Here is a 13,123-nt window from a genome sequence, read left to right on the forward strand (position 1 = left end):
TTAAAACATTTGAGTCATTTTTAAGATGAAATGTTCCTGCTGTAGAGGAGAGAAATATACAAAAAGCTGCAGCACATTGCAACTTCTCAGCAGTCACACATTTGGGAACGGCAGTAGTCCAATTAGCAGATGCTTCGAAAATAAACCTTCCCCCCCCACACACACCCCTTTTCCTGAGGGCCTAGGACTCTTCACTGAGGCAGCTGTTAATTTTGAAATCAAACTCTGTTGGGTGGAGAAGGATTTATTTATAGAGACTCGTGTTGGAAAATGAGCTTTGGCTAAAAAGGACTGGATGGCGGGTTTGAAGCATAATACAGTGGAAAGGGTGATAAAGTCAGTCAGAGAGGAGTCGGATTCAGATCTTGGTTTTGCAATTTCCTCTTTATGTGGTCTTGGGAGTCATTTGACCTCTCTAGGACCTAGTTTCCCCATCTATAAAATAAAGTGGTCAGACTACATGATCTCTAAGGTCCTTTCAAGCTCCAAATTCTATGGTGGTGGATATACTCTGAACTTCGTGCTATTTGTTTATAGATCTAAAGCCCATAGAATTCAAACAAAGAAGAAAAGGATCCAAATGTCCTCAAAGATTTATAGCAATTTCTTTTGTAGAAACAAAGAACTGGAAACTAAGCGGGGTGAAAATGTCCATAATTGGGGAATGTCTGAATAAGCCGGGCTATATGAATATATTAGAATACTATTCTTCTGTAAGGAATGAAGAGCAGGTGGATTTCAGAAGAACCTGGAAAGATTTATATGAAATGATGCTGAGTCTTTACTTTACTTCTTCTGAGAAGAACCAGGAGAACACTGTATACAGTAACAGCAAGATATATGAAATTCAAGTGTGATAGACTTAGATCTTCTAAACAATGTGGTAATCTAAATTCCCATAGATTGGTGGTGTAAAATGTCATCCATATCCAGAGAAAGAACAATGGAGAATGAATACAGATCACAACACACTATTTTCACTTTTTTGTTATTTTTTTTCTTTCTCATGATTTTTTCCTATTAGTGATGATTTTTCTTTAACAATATGACTAATATGAAAGTATGTTTAAAATGATTATACATGTATAATCTATATCAGATTGCTTGCTGTCTTGGAGAGTGGGGAAGAAAAGATAGGAGGAAGAAAAAATTCATTTACAAAAATGATTGTTGAAAACTATCTTTACTTGTAACAGGGAAAAATATTTGCTGAATAAAAAAGAAACTAAGGGAGTGTGATCAATTGGAGAATGACTAAACAAATTATGGCATATGAATGTGATGGAATATTATTGTGCCATGGGAAATGATGAGAGGGATAATTTCAGAGAAATATGGGAAAATTTGTGTGAACTGAGGCAGAGTAAAACAAGTAGAACCAGGAGAATCATATACAGTATATAATAGTTTAAATGCAAACAACTTCATAACCAGCACAGACCCAGATCTTGCAAACCAGGAGCAGGCCTTGGCAACTACTGAATCAGCAGCAACAGTAACTCTCATTGCACACATGGTTAGAGAATCAAATAACTGGTAAGAAGGAGATTATTGGGGTCCCTTTGCTTGCACTCAAAGAGTGAATGAAATACACATTCAGTTGGGTATAGAAATCTATCTTGCCCTATAAGAAAATACAGGGAGAATAGAATAAGAGAGGAAGGGGAGTTTGGAAAAAGGGTAGTCAGAAGCAAAATATTTTTGAAGAGGGACAGATCAAGAGGAGAGAGGAAGAGAATAAGCAGATAGAAAAATATGATGAAGGGAAATACAGTTAACAATAGTAACTGTAAAAAAAATTGCTTCAAAGCTTCTCTGATAAAGACCTCATTTCTCAGACATATAGAGAACTGAGCCAAATGTATAAAAATAAGAGCCATTCCCAAATTGATAAATGATCAAAAGATAACATTTTTCAGATACATATCATATATATTTATGTCATATAAAATGCTCTCACTGAATGCAAATTAAAGAAATGCAAATTAAAACAATTTTGAGGTACTAACTCATACCTATTAGATTGGATAATAGGACAGAGAAAGAAAATTAGAAATGTTTGAGGGAGTGTGGGAATATAAGAGATTAAGGGCATTGTTAGTGGAGTTGTAAATTGAGTCAACCATTTTACAGAGCAATTTGGAACTACTCTCAGAGGGCTATAAAACCATGCATACCCTTTGGCCTAGCAATACCACTACTTGGTCTGTATCCCCAAAAAGACTTTTTTAAAGGGGGGAAGGAAGGACCTATATGTACAAAAAAGTTGAGGGAATGCCCATCAATTTTGTAAGGACTGAACAAATTGTGGTATTTGGTTATAATGGAATACTCTTGAGTTTTAAGAAATGATGAGTAGGATGCTCTCAGAAAAACCTGGGAAGACTGACTTGATGCAAAGTGAAATGCATTGTGTATTAAGTAGCAACAATAATGAAAGATGATCATCTGTGAATAACTTAGCTATTATCAGCAATGCAATGATTCAAGACAACTCTGAAGGACTTGTGAGAGATGCTATGTGTTCCCAGAGAAAGATCTGATGGTGTTTGATACAGATCGAAACATACTTTTAAAATTTTTCTTTCTTTATTTTTCTTAAGAGTTTTTTTTGGGGGTATCTATGTTTTCTTTCACAACATGATTAATATAGAAATGTTTTGCATGATTACACATGTATAGCCTGTATTGAATTGCTTGCCTTCTCCATATGAGCAAGGGGTGGGATGGTGGTGAGGAGAGATGTGATAGGAAGAAGGAAGATAATTTGGAAGTCAAAAGTTTTAAAAATGAATATTAAAAATTGTTTTTATATGTAAATGAGTAAACACAAAATACTAGATAGATAGATAGATAGATGATAGATAGATAAGTGAATAAAAAAAAGAAAGGACCTCACCAGCCATGTAGTGCAACCTCCAAATTTGACAGATCAAGTAGCTTTATCAAGTTTATACAAGTAGCAAATAAGCATCAGAAGCAGTTTTGGTAACTATGTCTTCTGTCTCCTGTGCCAATGTTCTTTCTTTAAAAAAAAAATCTGAGGTAGTTAGGGTTAAGCAATTTACTCAGGATCCCACAGCTAGTAAGTGTCTGAAGTCCAATTCCTTTGGTTGTATAGTGTTGTCTCCATTGTATTGTAGATATTTTTTTAAAATGCAAATTAATTTGGGAAGGCATTAGCATCTGGAAGGATCAAAAAAGACCTCTTATAGAAATTGGCACTTTGGAAGAAACCAGTCATTTTAAGAGGAAGAATTAAAGGGACAGAATTTCCATTATTTCCATGTGTTTCTTTGAAATTTTCATCTGTATATTTTGCCATCACTTTAAATTCAACACATTCAAAATTGAGTTTTATCATGATTGCCTCTAAACATCTTCTATTCCATAATTCCCTATTTCTATTAGTGGCAGCATGATTGAGTGACCCTAACTCAAAGCTTAAATTAATCTTTGACACATCTCCAAGGTCAATCAGTTGCCAAGATTCTACCTTCATAGTATCTCTTTCACCTATCCTTTCCTATCCATTTCCATTCCCATCATCCAATATTTAGAGTTATCTCTCTTTTGGACTAATGTAACAGCCTCTTAAATGATTTTCCTTTGGACAGTTATTCTAATCCATCCTATATATTGCTGTTTGAGGAACATTTAACATGAACAGATGTGACTATGTCATTATTTTGATCAAAACTCTTCAGTAATTCCCTTATTGTCTTCTAAAAAAATTCAGGCTCCTCAGTCAGGAGTTAGGATATCTGTACAAGATGACTCCAACCTTCTTTTCAGGCAAAATTAGAGAAACACAAAATATTAGAGTTGGAAGATGTCTTAGGGATCACTTAGTCTAGCACATTTATTTTATTTTATTTTATTTTTAAATTTTTATTTTATTTTATTTTTTAATAATATTATCCCTTGTATTCATTTTTCCAAATTATCCCCTCCCTCTCTCTACTCCCTCCCCCCATGACAGGTAATCCCATACATTTTACATGTGTTACAATATAACTTAGATACAATATATGTGTGTAAATACCATTTTCTTGTTGCACATTAAGTATAAGCTTCCGAAGGTATAAGTAACCTGGGTAGATAGACAGTAGTAACACATTTATTTTAAAAGAAAGCAAACTCAGGTCCTAAGAAGTGAGTTACACAGTTGATAAATAGTAGCTCTGGAACTCAGACTCAGATCTTTTCACTTTAAAACCAGTGACTTTCACATTGAACTATGCTCCCTCCCCACAGTCACTCAAATACTCTTTTGCCTTTCCAAAAGTCTATTGGAATTCCTGTTTCCCTGAGATACAATTCAAATGCACCCAGAAGCTTTCTCTGATCTCCCAGAGTGAAGTTATCTCTCAATCCCATCAACTTTCTAAACGCCTTTTTGCCCTTTTGTTTGTTGCCCAGTGGGATACCAGAGCCAGTTTGTACCTGTTCAAGAGATTTAATGTTAAATGTTCAAGCATTCACACAAATCAGCAAAAGTTACAAATCAAGGCTTGATATATTAGTTTGCTGATTTGTAGACTTAAGAAAGTATTAGAGAAAATGTTAATAAATTAGATGAAATTTAAAAGTGCTTCTAGACCAACTTGAAAAATTTATTTTATTTTTGGAGAGCCTCTTGTTAAACATTTACCAGCACAAAAGTGCATTTAGGGATAGTGCCTCTATTTTAGCTACTTCTGGAATTATCTGACCAGAATTTCTGGAATTACAACCATATTGTAAACTCCTTTAGCACATAGACTGTAACTTTTTCATTTTTTCTTTTACTAATTGTGTCACATAGTAGATATTCAATAAATATTAATTGAATAAGAATATGTGAGAATGAATAAGAATGTAAGTAACCATCATTATTTTTGCACTAGAGTAGAGTATTTCCAGAGGAGAATTCCAGAGGAGTGGGGGGGAAAGAAAGTTTGCTAAACTTAGAGAGGGAGTTCCAGATTAAAAAGTGAAATCTTAGCTCAAAGGCAAATGCCTCTTGATTAGAAGAGATTGCTATTAAACTGCCTAACAGAATTAAAAGGTATTTTAAGGAATAGAAAATATAATGAAGGGGCTAAATTAGGTGATCTCTAAGATCTCTTCCCCCCACAAATAAATTCTACACATTCTATAATAAATTCTATTATTTTAAAAGCTTGAGATAAAAGAGGAAATAAGTTGATCCAGACAGAGAGGAAAAAGCCTGGGGTTGAGGGTTAGCATTTCTGTGTTCTAGTCCTGGATCTGCATCTAATTAGCTGGGTGACCAAAGGCAAATCATTTAATATCATTGAATCAAAATTTCCTCTTCTATAAAATGAAGGGCATGGACTAAATGTCTAATAGGCTGCCTCAGGAAGTGGTAAGTTCTCCATCAGGCAGAAATTGGAGGACCCATTTGTCAGGGATTTTATAGCGAGATTTCTACTGATTAAGAGCTCTCTAAAATTCTTCCTAGGTCGGAGTTTCCGAAATCTCTAAAATTCCTTCCATTTATAATAATAAACCTTTCTATTTGCAAGTCACATCTGTTCAGAGCATGTGGTAGGAAAATAGGATAATTTAGTGAATAATTTGGCGAAGGCTTCTGGAAGATTAAGGTGAAATACTAATTAATAAGGCAATTAATAGAGGTGAGGACCATTTTTTCTCTGAGTTGGCACAGCCACACAGTAATCATTAAAGAAGACAGCCTAGGTGGTAGTAAGGTGGCCTAATTTGTTAGAGCATTGGTTGTGGAATCAGGAAGACCTGAGTTTGAATTCTTCTCAAGCACTTATTAGTTATGTGGCTGTGAATTGAGACACTTAATTGCTATTTGTCTCATTCTCCCCATCTGCAAAATAGGGATATTAATGCATCTATCTCCCAAGGTTGTTGTAAAAATCAAATGAGATAGTAATTGTAAAATGTTTTACAAATCTTAAAACACTATATAAATGTTAGCTATTTTTGTTAAGGGGCTGGTGACAAAATTTTAGGTAAGAAGTGGTTGTCCTAGTCCAACTAAAAGATGAAGATTTGAATTTATTTTGTGCCTCTAAAAATGGAGAAAAAATAGTAGGTGAGTATGTTGGAAAGGAGGGAGAGGATTTGATCATTCTTGTGAAGGAAGAAGTATAAAAATTTAATAAAATGGGAATTGTTTCTTAAATAAAAGTTATAGGACATTAACAGTATGTTTTCTCAACAGGGCCAGCCATAGGCAAAATTGTGAGAAAATTCATTTGCAGAGTCAGCCTCCTTCTTTAGTAGACTCCTTTAGAGTCTCTTCCAGTCATTCCTTAGTGCTCCTTTCTTCTGCCTTCCTTTTCATTTCTGTCCCTTCCCTATCTAAATTTACCTTATGGAGGGTTTGATGTCAGGAAAACTTCCTACAAATTAGTTTGATGTCAGGAAAACTCACCCAAAAGTGGGGAGAAGAATGCCTCAATATTCATCCAAATTATTTTATTGGCAGAACCTACAACATAACTCTGGGAGTAGAAAGCTAAGGCTGTGGCCACCTAACGAGAATAGACTGTTCTTATTTCTATTTGAGCCTATGAATCTTTCAATCAATAGCTCTAGCTTTGAAAGTCTCTAATGTATAGTAATTTCCAGCAAATTTCTATTCTTCCCCCAAAATCTTTAGTAAAGTCTGCATATGTACCAGATTTAATTTAGCAAAATAGGTGAATTTACTTCTGAAAAATGACATATGAATTTTGTATTGCTTTGGGGCTTAATATTGATTTGTTGATTCAATTTGGTATTTTTTGACATTCACATATTTTTCATTTAGAAAATATTGATACCATTTGTTTTTCCAATATCTCCATTTCCAGATAAATCCCTCCCACTTTCCTATCCAGTGAGCCATCCCTTATAATATTGAATAAAGAAAGGGAAAGCAGTAAAGCAAAACCAATGAAAGCATGAGCAACACTGACAATATAGACACTGTTCAACACCCATAATCATCCCACTTCTAGCATTTATTAAATGTCTACTATGTTTCTGGCACAAGGCTAAAGTCTATGGTTCCAATGAAAGGTTAAAAAAAAAAAAAAACAATCTAGTTCCTGCCCTTTAAATAACTCACAGTCACTAGTGTGTGTGTATGTGTGTGGGAAATAGGAGTATGGGACAGTTAACTCTGTACAAATAAGATAACCACAGGGTAAATTGATAATTTCAGAGGGAAGGCAATAAAATTAAGAGTTCTTTTCTTCAGTGAATTCTTTAGAGAAATGCCTCTTTTACTATTTGGACAATTTAATTTTCAACTTTTTTTTTTTTACCTCTTTTACTAATCTATTAAATCTCTTTAAATAATTTTCTTGCATCATTCTCATTTCTTTTTCCACTTTTCCTTCTCCCACTCTTATTTCTTTCTGTAACTCTTCTAGGAATTCTTGTTTGGTTTGTATTCAACTGCATTTTCCTCGGAAACTTTGCTTGTAGCTGTTTTCATTTTACCTTCTGAGTTTGTGTCTTCCCTGTTATTATAATTGGTTTTTTATGGTCAAGATATTTTTGTTGTTGTTTGATCATTTTTGCAACCTGTTTTTTTTTTTATTTGTTTGTCTGTTGCATATTTTTGTTTTTGCTTTGAATTTGATATTAAACTTCGGCTCTGCTCACCTGGATATTGGGAGGTACTGTCCCAAGCTTTAGATTTTTTTTTTTTTAGTGCTGTTGTTTCAAGAGCCAGTTAGGAGAGTCTATAAATTTTCTCTGCTTCCAAAGTGGTATTATTTTGAGAAAGGTGTGGTCACTGTTCTCCTGGTTTCTGTACTGGATAAGCCAGGAAGGCCTCCTATTCTCTGTAGCCACAATAACTAGTACTGCTCTTTGCCCTTGCACCATGATCAGGGCTCCTGCTTCTTTATAACTTGTTATAAATTTTCCTCTTCAAACTGGAAATGTGACTTAAAGTTGTATGGGCGATGGAATTTCCAAACAGTACTTGGTCTTGCACCCATATTAGCTCAGGGTCACCTGGAATCTCCTTGAAGATAGGGTCTATTTGTTTTGTTGTTGGTGATGTTGTTTTGTTTTTTGCTTCTTTTTATGTCCCTTGCATTTAGCACAATATCTGGTACATATTTAATGCTTAATTGATAGATTGATTTATTATAGCTCTCAATTTATTGAAATAAAATGCCAAAATGATTTCAGATTCAAAGATATTATGTTTACCACTGATCCTTCTGTGAATTTCTCAGTTCTCTAATGTCCATGTTCCTCTTCCTTTCTATCCTGATCTACACCCTTTCTCTTACATACACTCATAAAAATTTTCATTATAAAAATCTTTAAAAAGACTAAAATAAAGGACCTTTGTCACTATGAACTCTTCTTAGAGACTTTTAAAAGCACGTCTCTAAAATGAGTTCTGGAAGTCAGTTATATAACTGCAATAGATAGATAGATAGATAGATAGAATTGTACATAAAAACAATTTAAGTGATTTGAGAATGAAATAATGAACTTAAAAGTCTCATTTTCTAAAGATTATGTGGAGAAACATCATAAATTTGCAAGTTCAAAATAGAGCCTTAGATACTTGCTAGGTTTTTGACCCTGGACAAGGCACTTAATTCTGTCTGTATCAGTTTCCCCATTTATAAAATGAGCCAGGAAAGAAAATGGCAGTATCTTTGTCAAAACCTTGAATGAGGTCATAAAGAATAGGTCACAACTGAGCAATAACAAAGTTCCTAATCAGGATTCAGGGGGCCTTATCTATGATTTCTAGGCAATAAGGGATTATCATTCTATTTTAGGATGACATCTAATATTAGGTTTCATGGGCTCAGCAAATGAAGTCTCAATTTCTCTGCTTACTATAAGTAATCTTACGGTAACTATGGTATAATGGACCAAAAAAATAGCCTCAGTATTAGTAGGACTTGGTTCAAGTTCTTTCTTTAATCATACTGGCTGTAGGATGCTGAACATTGGTTCTCTGGCCCAAATGAGCCTCAAACTGAATGGGACAAGAGAATAAACTATTAAAAAAATAAAGCATATACTTCCTGGAAATGGCAAAAGCACATCTTTTACTAAAGGTCATAAATTAATTTTGAGCTCATATTGTTAGAATGAAAAATAATGGCTCCCTAATGACCACAAATCCTCAGAGCTTGCCATGTAATTGTCTTCATTTTAATTTTATCCCTCAAAATACAATTCTTTGCATCCTGTGGGAATATTGATAGAATTGAATTTATTTAAGTCCTTTAAGTCACAGTCAGTAACTCTGCTCATATAAAAGAGAAAGAGAGAGAGAGAAAATAGTCAGAGAAAGGTCAATGCTAAGGGCATGGAGCACAAGACAGAGACTTGAAGAATTAAAACTGGAAAACATTGGTTAGGGTTCAGTCAAACACCTAGTTGCCTCAATCTATTACATAATACCCTCTCTTCTAAAAGGTTACCCTTGAAATCAAGAACATGAGATTCATGTTTTGCCTCTGACACATATAAGCTGTGAGACCAGTGAGCAAGTGCCTTACCTTCTTAATGCTTCAGCAAGTTTCCAAGCATCCAAGTTTATAAGCTGTGGAGGAGTTGCTAATATATTGCATCAACAGATGGAGTTTCTACATGGAGAGTTGCCAACATTAGTAATAACAAGTCAGGGCCCAAACAAAAACCTAGATATATCTATGGAAAACCTTTGAAGTCCATACTGTAAATACCTTACTTTCCACATTTTGTTACTGGTACAAGGTCCACAGGAAGAATTTCAGCCATGACCTTCCCTCAGTTCTATTCTTCTTGCTTCCTTTCTGTAAAGATTGATCAAATTTTCATGAAGTCCTGCCAATAAATCTATTGCCTCAAGAAGTCCTTGGAGGATGGATCAGAAGTTATTGCTAGTCACAAAATTGTGAATATTAAAACAACAGGAGCTGGCCCTGGTTCCTCAGATCCTCAGTTCTACTTGCTCTTGACCCTTTAGGAAACTGTGAGTGGAAAAGTCTATGGGAACAAATTTGGTAATGCACATTACTAATATTGGGGAAGTTTGCTCATTCTCAGTGGGAGGAAATGATAGGAACCTGAATTGGGTCTCAGAACTCCTGAGTTTAGGAAATGTCTATTGTGTGACCTTGAGCAAGTCCCTCAATCCTGCCTGATTCAGTTTCCACATCTGTAAAATGAATTAGAAAAAGAAATGGCAAACCACTCTAATAACTTTGTCAAGGAAATTTCAGATGAACTCAAGAAGAGGTGCACACAACTGAAATAATAATAACAGAATGCTCAGGGTTGCCAAGATTTATAGACATCTGGGTACATAGTCCATGTGGTAATTGATTTATTACATATTCAATATTATTCCTTTTCTTTAATTACTCTGGTAATAAGTAAAAGAACTATTTGAAGTTAAACCATGCTTCTGTGGGTTGTCCTCATGATGGTATGTTCACATGGTTAAGTGTCACTGAAACGCAGCATGAGAAAGAGTTTTTCCAATGCCTGATGGTTATAGTCAAGAAATCAGCTCCATAATGCATGTGGTACATCCCTCTTTGCCCTTGCCATTAGCAAAATGGCACCCACAAAGAGGGTGGAAAGTGGGATTGAAGTTTCTCACTCTATGAGAATCATAAAAATTGCTGTTTTCTCCTTTATTTCCTGGGGGTGGGAGGAGCTCATAACCAGCTGGGACTACTTTTTAGTAGCTGGTTCTTGTTGATAAGCATAATAAGACTAGTGATCAGCACTGTTCCTAGATGGATTAACACACTCTATTAAAAAGTGCTTCTAGCTCATGTTCAGACCTATATAGTACTAATTCTGGGGTCTTGAATGAAGTTCAATCTGAAAACAAACAAATAAAAATCAGCCTTGAGACTTCTCATTGGGTAAAGCTTGACAAGTCTGTTTTTAGATAGCCTTGTTCTTCCTCTCTTATTTTTTGGTGAGACATCTTTTGAAGAAGAGCTAAATAAATTGAAGTACATGAATATAAAGGGATATCATTGCTGAGTAAGAAATTATAACATAAAGACAAGCAAATGGGAAGATATATGAACTGACGTGAAGCTTAGTATGCAGATACTATACTCAACAATTAAAACAATGTAAAATAAAAATCACTAAAAAAGGAAAACTGAACAATGTCCAATTATAAATAATGCTCAGGCCCAGTTTTTTTTTCTTCTTCAAACTAACTACCTTTTGCTCCTAAGCTGTTTCCTGAGACATTTTCCAGATAGTTTCCTATCCTAGTTGTATTCTAGATTGTTAAAATCCTTCTTAAAGTAAACTTCCCATAATCCTCCAGATGAGTTTTAGCCAATCCATTTGGCCAGTTAGCCAATAATTCTTTAGGTGTCTATTCTAAATGGCCTTCGTGTATACTTACTTATTTCCATGTTGTCTCTCCTACTATAATGTAAGTTTCTTGAGGAAGGAACTGTTTTTAATGTTTCTTTGTATTATAGTTCTTTGTATATAATAAAATATGGTGAATGTTTGCTTGATGAATGGATGGATGAATGTGAAGTCTGAGTATTTCAAAGTTTGAGGGTAGAGAAGGAAGAGGCAGGAGGATTTTAAAGGATGTGTAAAAGTTCAACAGACAAAGATGACCAAGGCAGAGAAGCATAAAAATCCAGTGTCATGCCTCCAGACTTCTAATAATTCATTTACATATTGCTTTTAATATTTAAAATATTTTTATTCTACTATTGGCTCATTTTGAAATGTCCATGGACAACTAAAATAAATAGGTCTTTTTCATCTGCCTTGCTATAAAACCAATTATTTTCTATCCTATACATGTGCAAGTAATTTTCTTAAAATCAAATTTAAGGCAACACATTTTTAAACTTTTGTCTTATTTACCAATTGTTCCATCCTTTCAAAATTGGATTTGGATTCTATTGCAAATGACTATGAGTTCACGCTCTCCTATGGGCCAAGAACTGGCAATTTATAAGTTAACCCTACTATGCTCTCACAACAAAACCATGGAACTGTTGCAAGTGGAGGACTATGGTGCAGACCTGGGGTAGTCCATATTAACACTGCCTTCAAGCAGATTGAACTGGGCCCAGTTATGGACCCCTTGGGCAAGAGAAGCATGAAAGTCATTTTTGAGACTTTGGCAGAGAACTCCTGAGGCTCCAGGAAAGCTCCTGGCTGACTGCTTTTTTAACCTTGCTAGTGGCTTTTTTATTTGTTTTTAATCCTCTGGGCAGCTTTCAAACAGCTTTGAGAATTGCCTCTACCTGAGGGCATTAGAATGATTTTAGTAAAAGAAGTATTTGTTCAAACTCTCCAGCTTTGAGTGGCTCATTGTATTCTGGCATCTTTCCATAAATTAGGTGAGCAAAAATAGCCTTTTATGTCTTTATCCAGGTAACAATGGATAAAATTATGAAAGCAGTCAGAGCAAGCACAAGAGCCCTATGGTGCATCAATAGAAATTTTCTTCTAAATTGACATATTCATTAAGACTCTTTGGATACTATTGTTCAACCATCTAAGAGTTCACCTGTTATTACTTATTGACTAATCTGCATCTCTCTTTTGTCTGAAAGAATATTATAAGGTCATGGGACTTAGAACTGAAAGAGACCCCAGAGAACATCTCGTCTACTCAAGTCATTTTACAGATGAAGAGCTGAAACCCAAAGAAGAGAATTGGCTTGCATAAAGCAGAGCCAGTATTAAACCTTAGTTGTTTGCTCCAAATCTATTATTCTACACTGTCTCTATGTGAAGCTTTGTCTAATGTCTTAAACATCTGCATCATTTCCCTGACCTAATTTTTATAATAAAGTAAAAAAGGCAGAGATGTCAAAGCAAAAGCTAAAAGAGAACTAATTAAAAGACACAATCAGGGAAACTAAATTTTGCTAAAAGATATCATAGATAGAAGTAATATAAAATTTATACAAGGCTTTTTTTTTTGGTAAAGGTCTTTTTTCTTATATAGGGAATTGAATCAATATGAAAATAAAAGCCATTCCCCAATTGATAAATGATCAAAAGATATGAATAGAAAGTTTTCAGAAAAAAATCAGTTATTTATGGTCATATGAAAAAATATTTGAAATTAGTTTCTTAAACTTTTTTTCTAGTTACAGACCCTTTTCTCCCAACAAAT

At 34.5% G+C, this 13,123-nt stretch overlaps 1 long non-coding RNA gene across 1 annotated transcript in view; it reads right to left on the bottom strand.

The window, feature by feature from the left end:
- Positions 1–9,746: 9,746 nt before the first annotated feature.
- LOC141555445 (uncharacterized) overlaps positions 9,747–13,123 on the bottom strand; it is a 75,597-nt gene continuing 72,220 nt past the window's right edge. The window contains exon 3 of the long non-coding RNA XR_012486194.1: positions 9,747–9,788. This is a non-coding gene — a long non-coding RNA (uncharacterized LOC141555445). The remainder of the gene's footprint in view (positions 9,789–13,123) is intronic.

Source organism: Sminthopsis crassicaudata, chromosome 1, assembly GCF_048593235.1.
Source record: "Sminthopsis crassicaudata isolate SCR6 chromosome 1, ASM4859323v1, whole genome shotgun sequence".
NCBI lineage: Eukaryota > Metazoa > Chordata > Mammalia > Dasyuromorphia > Dasyuridae > Sminthopsis > Sminthopsis crassicaudata.